The sequence below is a fragment of the Apium graveolens genome, chromosome 9 (genome assembly GCF_009905375.1).
Source record: "Apium graveolens cultivar Ventura chromosome 9, ASM990537v1, whole genome shotgun sequence".
Classification (NCBI taxonomy): domain Eukaryota; kingdom Viridiplantae; phylum Streptophyta; class Magnoliopsida; order Apiales; family Apiaceae; genus Apium; species Apium graveolens.
The window spans coordinates 60,000,472-60,007,118 of NC_133655.1; the positions used below are offsets into that span (position 1 = coordinate 60,000,472).

The window sequence follows — 6,647 nt, forward strand, 5'->3', positions numbered from 1 at the left end:
TACCTTCTCCCCCTTTTTGGCATCATCTGTCAAGAGTAGAGAAAGAAGGAGTTCCACTGAAGATTGGATCTCATTTAACTGAGTCTGTTGAGCAGCTTGATTTTGTAAGACCTAATCCAGTTGGGCTTGTTGCTTGTCTTGAACAAACTCAATAGAATCCACTTTTTCTTGAATTGGTCTGATAAATCTCTTCTTGTCTAGTTTGAGCATCATGTCTAGCTTATCAGCTGTTTCCTGAAGTTTATCAACCTTTGCATGAGTCTTGGAGTGTACACCTTGAAGAGTTTTAGTACTAAGAGCAGTGACTTTAAGTTGTGTTTTGAAGTCAGAATTTATCAGCAACTCATCAACTTTTGCAACATGATCTGTCAGAACAGTTGGGCTGGGAATGAAGTCAGGTTCATTCCACTTCTTTGTCCATTCAACTCCTCTGTGAGTGTCCTCCCAAGGAACATGAGCATCTTCGTCATCAAATTTAAACAGTGTCTCATTGCCAAGAATTGGAGCATTGACTGGAGCACTTGCTGGAGCACTTTCTCCAGAATTTGATAAAATCTCATCATCTTCTGATAACACCAGAGTGTGTGTAACTGAAGGAGATTCTGGAGCAACTTCATCTGTTTCCAAATTCTGATCTTCAGGTTCCAAATCCATAATTGGTGTAGTAGGAATTTCAGCATTAAGTATTGGAGAAACAGGTGGAGTTGGCTCTTTTGCTGGTGGTGCTTTCAGATACAAAATAGTTGGAATATTCAACCTGTGAATGTCAATTTCAGGACTTAACTATGAATCTTCAATTGAGGCAGTTTCTTTGAATGGAGAGTGAGGTGGAGAAATCACAAATTCTTGTACAGGTTCTGATCTGTGGACTTCAGGAATTTTAGATACCTGAATCAGAACTTCTTCAGCTGCTGGAAGGGCTTCAATCATAATAGGTTTTGATGAGATCAGAGATTCCTGATCCCCTTCCTCAGCATCTTCAGTATCCTCAGATTGAGTTTGTGCAATACGCACACCTGCTCTAGTCTTTCTTGATTTTGATTTTCTAGATGGAGGGGTGACATGATCTGTATCAGAATGTGAAGACCTCTTTCTTTTTTGAATGCCAGAAGCTTCAGCTGCTTTCTCCTTCTGAAGAGTTGACTCTTCAGCTTCTAATGTCACAGGTTCTGATGCAGGAACTCAGAATCAACTTTCTTCTTCTCCTTGGTGGAGATTTAGGCACAGAGATAGTTCTTTTGGTTTTGGGCCTAGATGGTGTAGCAGATTTCACAACTGGCACTTGTTTAGATGTACCAGAGTATGGTTTAGATTTGGACTTGAGAGGTGAGGTTCTAATAGTAGGTGCTGATCGGTGTGGTTGAGAGAATTGTGCTGGTTGAGTATTGGAAGGCGAGGTTAGTGAAGGTTGAGAAGTAGTAGGCTGTGTAGGTGCAACATCAGGATATATGGTTGTGTATGTGTGAGGATCAGAATTTACTAAGAATTTTTTGACAGATTGGGGAATTTGGAGGGGTCTTAGTATATCCTTCTTATTATCAGCAGATAATAAGTCTGGGAAAGCCCTTTTATGAAATTTAAAGGGTTCAATTAACTCACTAAAGGTTTGAGGTATATCAGGACAACAGAAACTATATATAAGCTGACAGAATCTAGAAAAATATACTATGTTGCTATCTCCTTTCATCCTATCACCTATAAACCCTAGCACAACACTAGCATAATCAAAATGATTTTGATTAAGAAGAGCATACCCGATTTGCTGACTCATGATTGAAATAACATCAAAATTGGAGCATTTATTGGCAAAGGCTTTGGTAATACAATCGAAAAAGAAGATCCACTCCCTCCTGATGTAGGGCCTCTTCAGTTGTCCCAGCTTGGACAAAGACTTCTCATAGCCAAGATTTGCTATCATGTTTTGAAGAACTGGCTCCCCAACTTGTGAACTGTAAGTACAGTTTTCTGGCAGATGCAATGCTTGTCGAACAGTTGACAATGTTACCAAGTGTTCATCTTCCCCTGTTGCAAAAATGATGCTTGGAGACCCACTTTCACCACCATTATCATAGACTCTAGACCTCTAAAACTCCATAATTTGCTTGCCTAATCAGAGCATACCTAATTTCACTTTGAGCGAGAAAATCTTGAATTAAGTGAAGTTCTGAAGGAGCCTCGTCCTTGTTGATAATAGCCATATAGTTGTTGGGGACAAACTTGGCTCCATCATAGATATGATCTTTAGGTGCCATTTCTGTGAAATAAAATGAAAAGTTGTGTGTGTATAGAGTGTTTGATAAAATGCCTGTAAGAAAGTCCGTCAGAATATAGAGAGAAAGAGAGAGAGAGAGAGAGAGAGTAAAAGAAATAAGAGATAAAGTAAGAGAGAAGGTAAAAGATTTGTATAATCTTTTATCTCTAATATTCTTTCCACTCAATGGCTCTTTTTGGAAGTAAAACCGGATAGGTACACCTGTCACGCAGTAAATAGTCAAGGCAGTAATTAGTGGGCACGGGAAATGTGCATTAATTATTGCACACATGCATATGCAAAAACCAACATGCAACCTATTAATCAAATGATTATTACTGTTCTATTGCACTTAATTATTTTTCTGAGAAATATAACCGTTACAGTAAATACAAAAAATAAGTCAAGTAAATAAGTAATGCCCCGTAACCATCAGGATTTGCATCAGAACTTGACTATTATAAGAATTTAACGGTCATCAGAACATGGCTTATGTACTCAAAAAGGTGAATGACTACTTCTGTGTTTCTTCACACAAATACTAACTGGTTTCTTCAGAGTTTAATCATCATAACATAATTAGAACTTGTCCTCAGAATTTATGCAAATAATACTTAACTATTTATCAGAAACAACTTAATCACCACAATAATTTTCATCAATCATATGGAGTGATAGTGTGTTTATGTGCAAATGATCAGGTAAAGATTAAAGTCTGATAAACTTCAGTATATCTTAGAAATAAGGCATAACTAAGAAAAGTGCTTAAAATCTATTTTGAATTGTGAAGTCTACTGTAGAATAAAGTTATGCAAGAATCCACCTCAACTGTTTGTGCTTATTTTATGCATCTTTTGAAATTTATTTGACAAGGGTTTCTCAGTTTAAATGAGTTACAACTGCCATCAGAATTAATGATGTTATCAGAATATTTCTCCAGTAATCAGAGAATGTGAAAAGTCACCAAGAAAAATTAATTTACTTTTCTAATGCATGTTACTTAATACCAGCAATGCACTTGGATCTTTCCTTTCACATATTTACTCTAGATCTCAAAGGAGTACCTGATTTCAATTTTTTTTATTTTCTTCAGATAATTGAGGCTTATCAAGCATGTAGTTCATCCTTAAGATTTATTGACATCAGAATTTGACAGATAAGAAGCAATAATCTAGTTTGTGACTTAGTAATAAGATACATGAAGTAAATTTAACTAAGATCAAAATCAGAATTTGCTTGTGTTAGTGATTTTCACATAAATAACTAATTTAAACATGGGATACATAGTTTGTTAAAGACTACTAAGTCAGCATCTAACAAAATAATCCTCATTGGATTGAATAGTCACAGAACATTCAAAACACTTTCAGAGTTTATAGAATCACATCAGATAATAAGTAGTGTTTAATATGTTACAATTTAAGCACATATTACATTGAGATAGGAAAATCTGTAAACACTGATCATAAAGTCTGATGTATGAGAACAAAAACTAAACATATTTTGAGAAAGAACCTGAAGCCATTCCAAGTTCATTTACAAGTCTTGTAAAAGTAGCTTCACATAGTGGTTTTGTGAAGATATCTGCTAATTGTTGATCTGTTGGAGCAAAATACAATTCCACTGTACCTTCCGTCACATATTCCCTTATGAAATGATACCTAATGCTGATGTGCTTTATCATTGAGTGTTGAACTGGATTACCTGTCATAGCAATAGCACTTTGATTGTCACAGTAAATAGGTATTTTAGAAAATTCTAACCCATAGTCAAGTAACTGATTCTTCATCCACAGAATCTGTGTACAACAGCTTCCTGCAGCAATATATTCTGCTTCTGCAGTTGATGTGGTAATTGACTTTTGTTTCTTGCTAAACCAAGAAACCAATTTGCCTCCAAGAAATTGGGAGCTTCCACTAGTGCTTTTCCTGTCTATTTTGCGTCCTGCAAAATCTGCATCTGAGTAACCTATTATCTTAAAATATGATTCCCTAGGATACCACAATCCTAGATCAGTTGTACCCTTTAAATACTTGAAAATTCTTTTCACAACTATTAGATGAGGTTCTCTTGGATCAGCCTGAAATCTTGCACAAAGACAGGTAGCATACATGATATCTGGTCAACTTACAGTTAAATAGATGATAAGTGGATTTTATATCCACTTGGAACGCTTTATTACAAGCTTAAATTGGTGTTTTGGACTTAAATTGTTGGTATTTTGATGTGTTTTTGTGTTATTGCAATTCAGGTATCAGTTAAATGAAAAAAGGAGTTTTTAAAGGAAATATGATGAAAAGTGAACAGATTTGAAAGCCAATATCATTGTCAAGTTGTAGAAAATCTCGTTAGCTTCACATGGGCAGTTGAATCGCCTAATTCTGATGAGTAGAAATCAAGTTATGGCCAAAATAAGATTCATCAGAATTTTCCAAAAGCCGCCCATGGGGCCGCGTCAGAAGTGCACGCGACTGCATGCTGATGCGCGGCTGATTTCGCTGAAAAAGCCTTTTTGAGTGGAATTTGATAATTTTATGGGTACAGGTCCACTAGGGGCTTATATATACTTAAAAAAGGGGTTTCATCATCCGGGAAGATTGGGAGAACAAGGAGAAGACCTAGAAGCACAAAACAACTCCAAAAAAGAAGATCTTGTTTTCTACTTGTGATTCTTTGAAAATAGTTGTAACTTTGGATGCTCGTTTTCATTCTTGTTGAACCTAGACCTTTTTTATTCATACTTTGATTATTATTCAGTTTATTAAGATGTTATTTTATACCATGCTTTCATTGGAACCTATGATGACGATGAGTTCAATTATGGGCTAATCGTTATCATGGGATTCTAGTGGATTTACTTATGAATTTCAATAATTAATTTATTTTGATGTCTTGGTGTGTGGTGATTGATTGATATCCTAGTATTGGTTGTGCTTATTCTTCTTATGTGTATAGCTAACATATAAGATAGCGTGTTAATCTCTATTGAAGCGATAGTGAATAAAGAGGTTTAGAACTTGCAATTCTAGCATAGGTTCATGTATTTGTTATGCATAATTGGTAGGTAATCTTAACCATCTTACTTGTCATATGTAATCACGATAGAACTTAGCATTGAGCGATAACCATATATTGTTGCATAGGTGCATAAATTGAACTTAACCTAAACCAGTCTCTGTGGGAACGAATCTGATTTATATCTTTTACTACTTGCGAACGCGTATACTTGCCTGAATATTAGCGCGTGTTTTTGCCCTAACAAGTTTTTGGCACCGCTGCCGGGGACTCGGTGTTAATTTTTAGTTTATGTGCTTATCATCAGTGGTCGTTAAAGTTCACTGACTCAGATTCTTTTACTTTCACGGTTTATTTGTTTGTGTTTCAGGTACTCATTATAATGGGAGATCCAGCAGCATGAACGAAAGCCTTAATGGATTTTTCTCAACCTAAGATCAATGACATTCAATCTAGCACTATTAGGCCAGCTATCATAGCTAATACCTTTGAGATCAAGCCTGGCATAATTCAATGGGTGTAGAATTCAATCCAATTTGGGGGTTCTTCAACGGAAGATCCCAATATGCACATTAGGGATTTCATTGAGGTCTGCGACACCTTCAAGTTCAACGGTGTTTCTGAAGATGGTGTGAAGTTGAGACTGTTCCCATTCTCTCTGAGGGACAAGGCTAAGAGCTGGTTACACTCTCTACCAGCTGGTTCGATTACTACTTGGGACGATCTTGCTCAGAAGTTTCTTACTAAATTCTTCCCTATGGCGAAGACAGCTACACTCAGGAATGCTATTACTCAATTTGTACAACAAATGGGAGAATCGCTATGTGAAGCTTGAGAGCGCTACAAGCAGATACTTAGGAAGTGTCCTCATCATGGAATGCCTAATTGGATGATCATCAATTGTTTTTACAATGGGTTGGGAGCACAGTTCAGACTCATGCTCGATGCAGCATCAGGAGGATCATTATGGGCAAAGAGCTATGAGGAAGCTTATGATCTAATTGAACTGATGGCTGCTAATGAATATCAGTATCCAACCCAGAGATGTCCACAGGGCAAGGTAGCAAGAGTTCTTGAAATGGATACAGCTACGACTATCACTGCTCAACTAAAGGCGTTGTCTATGAAGATCGATACATTGGCTAACTATGGTATTAAGCTGATAATTAGTGTTTGTGAGATGTGTGCAGGTCCGTATGTGACGGAGCAGTGCGCTATATCTAGTGACTCAGCTCAGTTTATGAGCAACTTTTAGAGATCGCAGCAACCAGTTCCAGACACTTATCATCCTGACAACTTAAATCATCCTAAGTTCAGCTGGAGCAATAATCAGAATGCGATGCAACATCCGTTCCAGCAGTTTGGAAATAAGCTATTCAAC

General features: G+C 36.8%; 1 non-coding gene across 1 annotated transcript; it reads right to left on the reverse strand.

Moving 5' to 3' along the window:
- Positions 1-6,038: 6,038 nt before the first annotated feature.
- LOC141687886 (small nucleolar RNA R71) lies at positions 6,039-6,145 on the reverse strand. The gene has a single exon (XR_012561365.1). It is a non-coding gene; the product is annotated as a small nucleolar RNA R71 (small nucleolar RNA).
- Positions 6,146-6,647: the final 502 nt, after the last annotated feature.